Genomic DNA, 12,736 nt, shown 5'->3' on the forward strand with positions numbered 1-12,736 from the left:
TGGTTCTACCTCCTGCTGCCCAGCACAGGGGCCAGGAGGCTGGATAGACAAAGTCCCCTCTGCCTGGAGCTGCCAGCCTGGCTGTGCCCTGCTTTCTGGCCCACAAAATGGAACAGAAAGCAGAGTTGGGCTTCTCTTTGTCATTTGCTGTGGAGAGTGATGCATTTTACACATTTCTCAAAGGCTTATTTTGCTTAGAGTGATGTCCCCAAGGTTCACCCATGTTGTGGCCTGTGGCAGGATTTCCTTCCTTTTTAAAGCTGAGCAATATTCCATCGCACCGCCGTCGGGACCACGTTTTACCCATTCACCCACCAGTGGACACTTGTGTTGCTTCCACGTTTTCGCCATTGTGAATAAGGCTGATATGAACGTGAGGGTGCAAATATCTCTGAGTCCCTGTTTTCAACCACGGAGGGCATATATCCAGAAGTGGGATTGCTGGATCATAAGGTAGTTTTGTTTAATTTTTTGAGGAACTCCCAGACTGCTTCCCATAGCAGCTGCACCTCTTGCCTTCCCAGCAGAGTGTACGAGGGCTCTGATTTCTCCGCATACCTGCCAACACTTGCTATCTCCTGGGCCTTTTGATAATAGCCATCCCAACGGGTGTGAGGTGGTGTCAGCGAGTCCTAGATCCCTTTGGTCCCCAGCTTCTTAGCTCGCTCTCTCTTTGCCCCGTTGACCTCCTGAAATACTCAAGAAGTTAAGTTTATGATAAGACATTTCCTAAATATAAGGAATCGGGAAGGTTAGACTTAAATTTCCCAGAGCTGTTGTATGAGTTCTGCTTATACCACCCTGGCCAGAGACGGTGATGCCAACACATGGGCCCAAAGCCACGCTCATGAAAGCAAATGGCATTAGGAATTAAAAGTGAGAAATTGTTTTAAAAGGTTTTTTGTTAATTTATTTAGAATTATATTAACAATATGAAACCTATTCCATGTTACCTTATGATACATGAGTAACTAATGAAAAACAAATATATTCCAAATCAAAAATTACCAGTGAGAAGAGCAGCATTGTTTTACATTTTTGCAAATCTTTTTTTTTTTTTTTTTTTTACAGTTGGTGGGGGGTGTCTTGCTATATTGCCTAGGCTGGTCTTGAACTCCTGGGCTCAAGCCATCCTCCTGCCTTAGCCTCCTGGGTAGCGAGGATTACAAGCACAAGCCACTGCACCTGGTGCAAATCTTTTTAATAGAAGACGGCTGGATTCTTGTAGCTGCTTCTGCATTCAGTCTGTGATCTATTGTTTTGCTTGATGTATTTGAAGAAAATTTGAAATATGTGAAGATTTGTAGTTGGAAAATGGAGGAGTATTTTTATAGCCTTTTCAGATAATGTGATACTCTGCCGAAACTCAACATGTAGATGTTTCTTAAAGGTCTGTTGTGATGCGGACTCCAACACTACAGCAATGAACTTCTCATGCTCAGTTAGGGTAAAAGCCGTAAGTCTTTCTGGCACTTGGAAAGGATCTATTACCTGCATGTGATTTTGCAACATCGCCACTTGGAAAATATTAATTCACTGAATTATGCAAATCTTCCAAATGTTGACCCATTTTGCTAGACAATATCAAAAATCATAGTTGTTAATATCACCACCTGCTTCAGCAGAAAAGTCATTAGGCATTGGGAAGTGGTCATGCTCACAGTGACAGATCCAAGTTTTCCAGAATTCTGATTTTTGCTTAAGAGTTCAAATTTTATCATTGATAGCAAATAGTGTCCACTGGCTTCCTTGAAGTGACAAGCTTGCTTTGCTCATTTTTAAGAAAGTGTCTACCTGATACCCAAGTGTTAAAGAACCAAAAGTGTGTAGGTCAGTTGTTCCTTCAATTCCAAACGGTGCTCCATGAAAAACCAGCCGCACCGAGCTCGCGGTTCCAACGGTGGAGCGGGCGCCTTTCCTCCAGGCAGAGTCTCCTGCAGGCAGAGCCTCTGTGCACGTCCCATTTCCTCGCCCAGGATACTGAAAAGTTGAGCATTTCATAAAATGAATAAATTCTACTGTTTCATCAAGGACTGCCTTCGTGAGACTGTCAGTTTTTTACGGTGCGGGTGTGGCAAGGAAGAGCATGGTGTCAACCAGCAGCTTTTCGCCGCTGCCTTGGTCCGTGCTGAGGGTCCCACCACTTTACCCACCGTTCCTTTTGTGCCATCGTTGTCCATGTCACTGGGGAAGAGGCGAGTGACGTCTTAATATTGTTGTAAAAATGATTTTGGCCGTGCAGCCTCCCTGAACAGGTCTTGGGGACCCTCGGGGCCCATGATCCACTCTCGAGACTGGCCAGTTAGACTTTAACGTTACACAGAAGAACAAACTTCTTTGAACTGGTTTCTAATTAGTTATTCGGCAGAAGCTCTTTTCGGAGTTCTCTATTCCGCCTGTGTGTCTTTCACCTGCTTATGAATTTGAAATTGAGAGCCGACGAGGTGCCAGGTCCCAGGCTGGGTGCTAAATGTTAAGGGCCCAATTACCAGCTTTTGTCTTCGGGGGACGTGAATTCTCACACGCCCCTCCAAGTTCTCACACACCGCACGGCAGAACTGCTCCAACATTATAAGTTAATATGTGCTTCAATCATTCTCCAAATGACTCAAGTGTATGATGCGATAAAGGCCAATTCCTCGAAGATGACGAGGTCAGTGAGCAGATGAACAGTCTGAAAGTGATAACCGACAGCTGACAGAGCGAGTCTGCAATGGAGGAGAGGAAAGCCCGGGCGAGATGGAGGGACAAAGCCCAACAAGGCCTGGGGTCCCTCACAGGCAGCGGACTCGCCCTGAGGCAGGTGTGCTCAGACAGGTGAACGGTCGCTCAATATGCGAGAGCCGTGACACACCACGCCTGCTCCTGTGGGCACTGCGTATGGTCTCAGCTGCAATGGGACAGGATATTTCCAGAGCTCTCGTCCCTGCGATGGTTAACTGTATGTGCCCACAGCAGGGCCACTTGTGCAGGTTGTCCTCCTGCCCGCAGAGGCCCCCAAGTTCTCGGGCACTCTCACCTGGAGGGGCTCTGGCCCCCCACAGCCTGGCTGAGGAGGAGTGGGGGCATGGAGAGGAGGGGGAGGGTGGGAAGGAGCACAGTGGCCTGGCCGCCACCCATCTCCCTGAGGGCCAGCTGGGGAGGCTGAAGCTGAATGACCAAAGGCACAGGGAGGCGGGGGTGGCACACCACCCTCCGGTGTGGACACCACGGTTAGCACAAAAAGGAGCATCAGTCTGGAAAAATTCTTCTTTTTCTTCTTAAGCCCCACATTCCTGGCTGTTTTCCTAATGGTGCTGAAATGAATGTTTACCATCCCTTGAGACATCTGAGAACATAGTTTCTGTTTCTGCAACATACTTTCAATGAGGATAAAAAAGAATGAAGCAGGCTGGGCGCAGTGGCTCAGGCCTGTAATCCCAGCATTCTGGGAGGCCGAGGCAGGAGGATCACTTGAGGTCAGGAATTTGAGATCAGCCTGAGCAAGAGCGAGACCCCGTCTCTATCAAAAATAGGAAAATTAACCAGGTATTGTGGTGCATACCTGTAGTCCCAGATACTTCGGAGGCTGAGACAGGAGGGTCGCTTGAGCCCAGGAGTTTGAGGCTGCAGTGAGCTAGGCTGATGCCACGGCACTCTAGCCCGGGCAACCATCACTGCTTGCACAGAGATTACACACCTACGAATAAATGCACCTGTGTGTGTGTGAGAATATCAGTCAGGATCAGTGGAAAGATTAAAGAATAGAATCGTTAACAGGAAAGGGAATGCACTCCCGGAATTCTGGAGCTGGAGGGAGCTTCTCCAGGTACTTTTACATGGGAGAAAAGTGTTGGGCAAGTTCAAGACCAGCCCCAGGTCCTGGTCCTCGTCCTGGTCACTGCTCTTCACGCTTACTGTGTAAGGAGGAAAAATCTTTTCCTTTGCTGGGGCCCCTGTTACAAAAGACAGATGGACAAGGGAAAAACAAACAGAAGTTTATTAACATGTATCTGTCATGTATACATGGGAGAAAGTCAGGAGTGAGTAAACTTAAAGACGTGGATTGGAATTTGGGCTTAAATATCGTCTTCAGCTAAAACAAAGGAGGAAGGGTGTGGGGAGGCAGGTTATGGACGGTGACCCAAATGAGGCAAGTATGGTGAGCAAGGGTAAGGCTGGCTAAGCACAGTATGCCTGGTGATTCATTTATTTGTTTATGTATTTGATTTATTTTTAGAGACAGGGTCTCGCTCTCTCACCCAGGCTAGAGTGCCTTGGTGTCATCACAGCTCACTGCAGCCTCAAGCTCCTGGGCTCGAGTGATCCTCCTGCCTCAGCCTCCCGAGTAGCTGGGACTACAGGCATGTGCCACCACGCCTGGCTAATTGTCAGGTTTCAGTGTGAAAATGTCGGTTCTTCGTGTGCTCATGGCTGAAGAATGACCAGACACACCAAAGTAAGACAAGCATGAAAATGAGGTTTATTGAGGAGAGGAAGGTAGGATTATAGGGCAAGAGCAAGATAGAGGTTTACAGGGCGAGATACATACGCCACGGATGACGACTGGATCCGCTGTCGCAGCAAAGAGAGAGCAAAAGGAAGGGCGCAAAAAAAAAAAAGGGCCTTGGTTATGTTCCGCATCTTGTTTTATAGTGCCCGGATTGGACCTCCCTCATGGCTCTGAGGTCGCCATGGAACCAGTGTGTTTGGCCAGTTGGGAGCTGCATGACCTGAGTCTTACTGCGCATGTGGATCTCCCATGAGCCTCTCTGACAGCCCTTCGTGGGGGGTGAATTGCAGCACCCACTTTCATCCCTAGGAGACCCAGAATCGCTTGCTGTCTGCCTAACATAATTTTTTAATTTTTGATAGAGATGGGGTCTTGCTGTTGCTCAGGCAGGTCTCGAACTCCTGACCTCAAGCGATCCTGCTGCCTTGTCCTCCCAGAGTGCTAGGACTACAGGTGTGAATCACCATGCCCGGCCCTTATTTATTTTTTTGTACAGATGGGGTCTTCCTCTGTTGCCCAGGCTTCAGTGCAGTGGCACGATCATAGCTCATGATCATAACCTGGAACTGCTGGGCTCAAGTGATCCTCCTGCCTCAGCCTCCGTAGTAGCTGGGACTGCAGGAACATGCTACCATGCCTGGAACAGAGGGGGTGGCCTGAAAAAGGGAAACAAAATGTTTTACAGGCTGTCTCTTTAAAACCTCCCCCACTCTTTCTGAGAATTAAAACCTGCATTCGTGCCTGACGTGAGTGATCGAGTGATCGGAGGGGCAGGGCAATGTACCACAGGAGATGGCTCAACGGAATTGTCCTTGCCAGAGATGGGACAGATCAGAACCAACAACTATAGGTCAACAGCAATCGCCTGAAGCTGAAAACCCTGTTTAAAAGCTCTGTACTTCTGCTTATGGTTAGGAAAACGGTCCTTTGAGATGAGAGTCTGCCGTTCTCCTCATTTGCTGGCAAATTAATAAACTTCCGTTTCCTTCTCCTCAAACCACTTTCCTTGTTCTTCTGATGAGGCCTTGTGGACAAGTGCCGAACTTTCCGTAACATGCCCAGCTAATTTTTTGGTAGAGACAGTGTCTCACTGTGTTGCCCAGGCTGGTCTAGAACCCCTGGCCTCATGTGATCCTCCGCCGTGGCCTCCCGGAGTGTGGGATGGAAGGCGTGAGCCGCCTGCCCCAGCCCATGTGTAGTCGTCCTGCTGTTTCTGACATAGAGAGGGAAACACGCTTGCCATGGAGACTTCCTTTATAAATGTAAATTTTCCTGACAACAAGGTACCTTCCTCTCTGCTTTTAGAGCTTTTCCCAAGTCTGCTGGTTCTCAAAATAATTCTTCATGGTTATGCTCTCTCGAGACAGCGGGGAGTCCTGGAGGCCTTGAGGAGGCGCGGGCACTGGCCTGGCACCCCTCAGCAGGTGCTGCGTGAGTGCCGCCCAGACGCATCCGGGTCTGGGAGGGAACCGTGCTGGCAGGATGATGCGGCTGTAAATGAAAATAAAGTCCTAAGCCACCCACGGACTGCACGGATTCCCTCTTGGCCACGGGGACCTCAGACAAACCTCAAAACTGAATTCCCGGACCTGAAGGGGAGGGAAGTCCAACACGCCTCACGTGCCTGTTATACTCTCCCTTTTGGAGTTCAGACGTAACAACTGACCAGCATTACTGTTAAAACAGAGACCCTAAGACTGAAAAAACAGAGCTTTTTTTGGGTAATAACGCACTAAATTATTGACAGAACCCAAGGCCCTGCCAGGCAAAGGGTAAGCCCTGCCTGCAGGCCACCAATTTGCTTACAAAACACTTGGAGTCAGTATGTTGTAGCTTGCTCCCGGATTAACACGCTTCCTTGTGTTGAAACACTCCTTTCTACAGATTCCAAGCCTTTAGACAAAGCTTTATTTCTTTAACTAATTCCAAATGGAAAATCTTTGAGCCCACCTATAACCTGTGAGGCCTCACCCAGCCTTCGAGGGGTCCCGCCTTTTCAGCCAAACCAATTACACCTTCCATGTATTGATTTATGATTTCACCTGCAAGTCCTGTCTCCCTAAATGTATAAAACCAAACTGTGACCCCGCAGCTCGGGACCTCTTGCTCCAGGCTTCTTGGATTGTGGACCCCCGGGCCCAGTGGTCACACATACTAGGTTCATAGTAAACCTCTTTGAATTACTTTACAGAATTTGGGTTTTTTACATTAACAAGACATTCATTTCCTGGGTGTTTTGCCATAGATTTATTACTAGTGTTTAAATAATTCTCTTTATACCACTGTATAATAGAAAGATCAGCAGATTGAAAACACCAACAATAATTTATTTTCAAATATACATCTTTCTTCAACTGAATGAGAGAACATAAAAACAAAGCAAAATGAAACAAAACAAATACCCATCTTTCCAAGTAGGGACAAGGTTTGTGTTACTAATTTTGTTTTTTCTTGAGACGGAGGGTCTCACTATGTGGCCCAGGCTGGTCTCGAACTCCTGGCTACCGCAGACACACGCCACGGTGCCTGGCTGTTACTGATTCTTAATAACATGCACACCATTACGAAACATACTTACACGCTCTATCCTATAACCCACACTGCACTTTTCCCAATATGGAGTTTGTGTTGTGTTAGCACAGTTTCCTTGATTTATTGGGTTCTCGCATCATCTCACTAATTCCCTAAACTCGACAAACCATAACACGTTACCATGAGTTGGGGTGGTGGAAATTAACCAGCTTTTGCAAGAGCTTGTTTTTTACCCTGTGTGCTCAGCTGCCTTTGGGAACCAGTGATTTATAAATAAAAATGCATTAGTTCTCATTTGCGGCACTGGAAATGCGACACAGGAGGAACTCTGGACGTAAACTGCCAGCTGCGGGGCAGCATGTTTTGGATGCATTGTGAATTTATTTCCTACGCCCTCAGTTTGCCCAGATGGGCTTCCCGTTCTTCACGCTGAGATGAAACCCCCCAAGTGGCATCCCCTGCTTTGAGAGTTTATCGTCTCTCACCGCCCTTCTTCCCATGGGTTCTAATCTGTTTTCTGTCTCCTTGTCAACAGTACCTCAAAGCGTGATGCAATGATGTTGGGGCCACAGAATAACAGCTTGATCTCACACGTGTGTGGCATCCTTCTCCGAGGAGCAAAGGTGCCCTGAGGACAATGCTTGAAGTCATGGTGTCCTTGTGTGTCAGGCAGGGCCGGGTGTTGTTATTTTCTTTTGCTTTTTATTTTGGAAATTTCCACATACATGAAGGTAGAAGAGTATAATGAACTCCGCACGGCCAGCATTCAGCTGTAAAATTGCTAACATCGTGCCAATCCTATTTCATGTATTTCCCATCCTTTTTTCCCCTTCAGTACATTAAAGCAAATCCCAGACATCATGTTATTTTACTGCGGTAGGGGCAAGTATTATTTATAACATTTTACGGGGAAATAGAGGCCCTGAAACGTTCAGGATTTCATCCACAATGACACAGAGTCTGTGGAGAAGGTCAATACCGAGAGCGGTTCCCCTCCCTCGGTGCTCGTGTCACACCGAGCGTCCCACCGAGCACGGACTTAGATGTGTGCACGGACATGGCGACTCAGTTACACCGGAAAGCCTGTCACTTACTGCAAAAGCCCAGTCGTGGCAATGACACTCAAACGGATTAATTAGAAAAATTCATCTGTTTCAGTCCATAAGTATTTAAATAAATTAAGAGCTCACTTCCTGAAACTCAAAACCAGAGTCCTTTTAAAGAATAAATAGGAAGCTAAATCCCCAAAGTTACATTTACTCATAAGAATGTTATTTAAAATCCAAACAGAAGGAGTCATAAAGAATAAATGCGTGATCGCTGGATCAGCTGCAGCTCTAAAAATACTTGCAGTCACTGTTGCTGTTCCGTCTGCAGCAGAGCCGCGCCTGTGAGAACGCTGGGCTCTCGCTGGGCTGCCCCACCTGCCGCCCACCTGCCGCCCCACCTGCCGCCCCACCTGCCGCCCACCTGCCGCCCCACCTGCCGCCCCACCTGCCGCCCCACCTGCCGCCCACCTGCCGCCCCACCTGCCGCCTCACCTGCCGCCCCACCTGCCGCCCCACCTGCCGCCCCACGTGCCGCCCCACCTGCCGCCCCACCTGCTGCCTCCCCTGCCCGGGGCTTCTCCTGAGCAGTCTCGGCCTGGCACCACTGGTGCTGCCGGACGCCTCTGCAGGAGCGTGACTGCCAGGGGGCCCTGAGGAGGGAAGGCTGACTTGGGGGCCATCTTTTGTCCCCTGCAGTGCCCCTGGGAAGCTGTCCTGTAACAAAGGGTTTGGCTGGTCTTTGTCCCGATTCCTGGGAGGGAGCCTCTAAGTCCTCGGATTTTGCAAGTGATAGGAATGTCTTCGTGTTCCTGGGAGCACCTCGGACCACACCTGAGTTGATGCCCACGAGGTGACTCACGGTGGAACCTCGGTTCAGGAAGAGGCCTGTCCTGCGGGAAGGAGCAGCCGTGCCTTTGGAGGGTTGGAACTTTGTGCTCCAAGGTGTCAGGCTGACCTCCCACCCCCGGGAGGGGGCCCACGGCCCATCCTTCATGCCTACAGAACAAGCCCCCGAGAAACGTGACAGCTCCCACGGGAGCTTCCCGGTGCGTGACTATTAGGTGGACAGTGAGGGACCCCCGGCTTTCCTAGGGACAAAAGCAGCCACTCCACCGTGGTGCTGCCCTGAGCAGTTGCCTCCCCTGGGGAAGGAGGAAGCGCTGCCCACCTGCTAAGGAACGCAGGGGCTCCCCCAGCCGAGGCCGGGCAGCCCGGGCACAGAGGGATCTGGAAAGTGACCTGGAGTAACCTAAGGCTAATTGTCATGTCACTAACTGTCCATCAGAGTGGTTCCATGGTGACGTCTGAGCCCGGGGAGGGCCCAGTCCGGACAGTGTGAAACAGGACCCCAGACCGTAACCAGAGCCTCTTGTTACGACAGGGCCTGCTCCTTGTCTGTGGTGAGCGTGTCTTGCTCTTGCTCTGTAAACCCGTCTCGCTCTTCCTCGATAAACTTTGTTTCGTGCAGGCTCTGCTCTCCGTGTCTGGTCACTCTCCGGCCAAGAGCACACCAAGAACTGAGAGTAGACGCCAGCCCGACACGACCACATTCCATAGTTACCTGGTCACCGTCAGTCCTCCAGCCACCCCAGGTCCCACCGCAGTGTCCAGGGTCCTAAGTCCTCTCTTCTTGGCCCCCAGGCCAATCAGTCCCAGGCCACCCTTTCAGGGGGTCGTGGGGAGGCTCTCCCTGAGCTGGGGACAGCTGTCGGCAGCTCTGCCGTGTCTCCCTGTGGTCGCACTTTTATTGGCTTATGTTTTAAAACAGTTGTGTTAGATTTTATGGAACAACACACATTGTTCGAGGTTCAACTGTAGAAGCTGTTAAGAGACAACTTCAGACAATCCACACTGAGAGTGTAACTGAGCGGAGAGCGATTCGGGAGGGGCAGCCCCGAACCAGGACAGGGTCAGAGGACTGCAGGGCCGCGGCTCGGTAGCATTAGGGACGGAAGGAAAGTGACGGACAGAAAGCGGAAGTGAGGTTCAGAAACAGCTGCTCGGATGGCAGCTGGGGGTCTGAGCAGGTGGCTGCCTGTGCTTGGCCGAGGCCGGCCTCTTGTTGCAAGAGTAGGTCACAGTCTGTTTACACATTCGGTCTAGGGAACAGTGCGCTATGCACACGGAAACCCTTAGATAGAACTTAAAATATGCAGGGAGACAGCTTTAGGCTAAACGTATTTTAACAAAGAATATAAAGAAAAACTGGCCGGGCGCGGTGGCTCTCACGCCTGTAATCCTAGCACTCTGGGAGGCCGAGGCGGGCGGATCGTTTGAGCTCAGGAGTTCAAGACCAGCCTGAGCAAGAGCGAGACCTGTCTCTCCTAAAAATAGAAAACTTAGCCGGGCATGGTGGCGCAAGCCTGTAGTCCCAGCTACACGGGAGGCTGAGGCAGGAGGATCACTTGAGCCCAGGAGTTTGAGGTTGCTGTGAGCTGTGATGATGCCACGGCACTCTAGCCCAGGCAACAGAGTGAGACTGTGTCTCAAAACAACAACAACAACAACAACAACAACAAAAAAAAAAACAAAGAAAGGAAAGGAAATAAAAGGAAGGAAAGAAAGAAAGACAAGAAAGACCAGGCAATGGACAAAAATACCCTCAGCATCCCCTGGGGCAACCCCCACCAGAGGGGTTCCCCCTGGAGAGGGGTCCCCCGAGTGTTCCCATCCACTCTCTCCAAGAAGTGCCCACCGTTTTGAGGGGCAGGGCACAGGCTGGCCTGGTCCCCACAGGGAAGCCAATGCTGGGGCCCTCAGTGTCTTCAGTGTCCCCCTGCTCTGTGCCCTCAGGGACCACCCACACGGGCTCTTCCCTGGGCTCCCTCCCCTTCTGGCATCTAGTGACCCTGGGCCTGTGGGAGGCACCTGCCAGCAGTCAGAGGCTCGAGGAAGGTGAGGTCAGGGCTCTGTGCGGGGCTCCCCTGGAGCAGCGTCCCTCCGCCACCTCACGTGCCCCCGCCCCCTGCCCCCCGGGGTTCTGGTAGCTGCTCCCCTGGCCTTCAGTTGGTGGGCTCCCAGCTCCCGCTGGCCCCAGGGACACCGCGGCACCCCTTAGCCACAGCTTGGGCACAGTGTGTTGCCAAAGTGTCCTCGGATCGGCCGGGCGCGGTGGCTCACGCCTGTAATCCTAGCACTCTGGGAGGCCGAGGTGGGCGGATCGTTTGAGCTCAGGAGTTCGAGACCAGCCTGAGCAAGAGCGAGACCCCATCTCTACTAAAAATAGAAAGAAATTATATGGACAGCTAAAAAAAATATATATATAGAAAAAATTAGCCGGGCATGGTGGCACATGCCTGTAGTCCCAGCTACTCGGGAGGCTGAGACAGGAGGATCACTTGAAGCCTAGGAGTTTGAGGTTGCTGTGAGCTAGGCTGACGCCACGGCACTCACTCTAGCCTGGGCAACAGAGTGAGACTCTGTCTCAAAAAAAAAAAAAAAAAAAACAAAGTGTCCTCGGATCGAGGGGGTCTGTGTGTGCGTGTGGTATCCCACTGGGCCCCGAGGGGCGCACGGGGATGAGGGAGGTGGCGGCCTGGGGCAGGTGACTGCTCAGCACTCACTAACCAGTAGTCACCTGCCCGGCACTAATTAACAGTTGTCACAAAGACGTCCTGAGAAAGGGGGCGGGGCCAGTGAAGGTCGCCCAGGAGAGGAGGCAGAGGCCGCGGCTCCCCCGCCAGGCAGGCCATCCATGCTGGGGACGCTCTGTGTGACATCAACATGGGGAACACGCAGGCCCGAGGGCCACAGAGTTTACAAATCCTCCTGGTGAGCAGAAGTTCCAGCAAGGCTGGGGGGAAGCCAGGTGGCTCCTGGACGTCCCGGCCTCTCCCAAGCCCTGCCTGGCGGCTCAGGTTATCACAACTGCAAACATGGACCACGAGGTGCCAACAGTGCTCCCCAGGCACCCCGGGCAGTGCCCGCACCCCTCTGCGGCGCTGAGCGGAGTCTCTCGCAGGGTGGCGCAGGCCCGCCTGTCCTGAGTCACCCAAAGCGCAGACTCTTGGCACTGCCTGTGAGGGGCCACCTGGGCCTGGGCTCCCGGGAACAGCCACCTGGAGAAGCACCCTCCCTCCAGCCCCGTCCCTCCCGCCTGGCTTAGATAAGGCTCACCCCGCTCCTTGGTCCGCTCCCTAAGACTCCTGGACAGGGCCAGAGCCAGGCCCTCCACCTTCCCGGTCTTTGTCTCTTGAACCTCAGCACTTGTCCACGAGGCCAAAGAAGAACGAGGACAAGCGGTTGGAGGAGGAAGGAAAGGGAGTTTACTTTGCTGGCAAAGGAGGAAAGATGGCAGACCTTCTCGTCTAAAAAACCCAAATTTTCCTGAATATTCACAGAAATACAGAGCTTTTACAGGATGGGTTCTCAGCTTCGAGCAATTACAGCTGATAATTCTGATCACCCCATCTCTGCTGAAGACAATCTCACGACCGCCCAGGACCTCCCCTTACCGGGCCAGGCTGGGCCATCTCCTGTCCCACCAATAACACAAGACTCACCCTGCCCCTCCCAGCCGCCGGCCTGAGGCCAGGATGCAGCTTTAGAGACAGAAAATATTTTTGCCATTTTTTCCAGGCCATTCCCCCTGTTACAAGACCAGCGAGACACAGACATGCTGTTCACCTGAGACCTCCCTGGACTGCAAAACAAACCACCACTG

This window comes from Eulemur rufifrons, chromosome 7, assembly GCF_041146395.1.
Source record: "Eulemur rufifrons isolate Redbay chromosome 7, OSU_ERuf_1, whole genome shotgun sequence".
Classification (NCBI taxonomy): domain Eukaryota; kingdom Metazoa; phylum Chordata; class Mammalia; order Primates; family Lemuridae; genus Eulemur; species Eulemur rufifrons.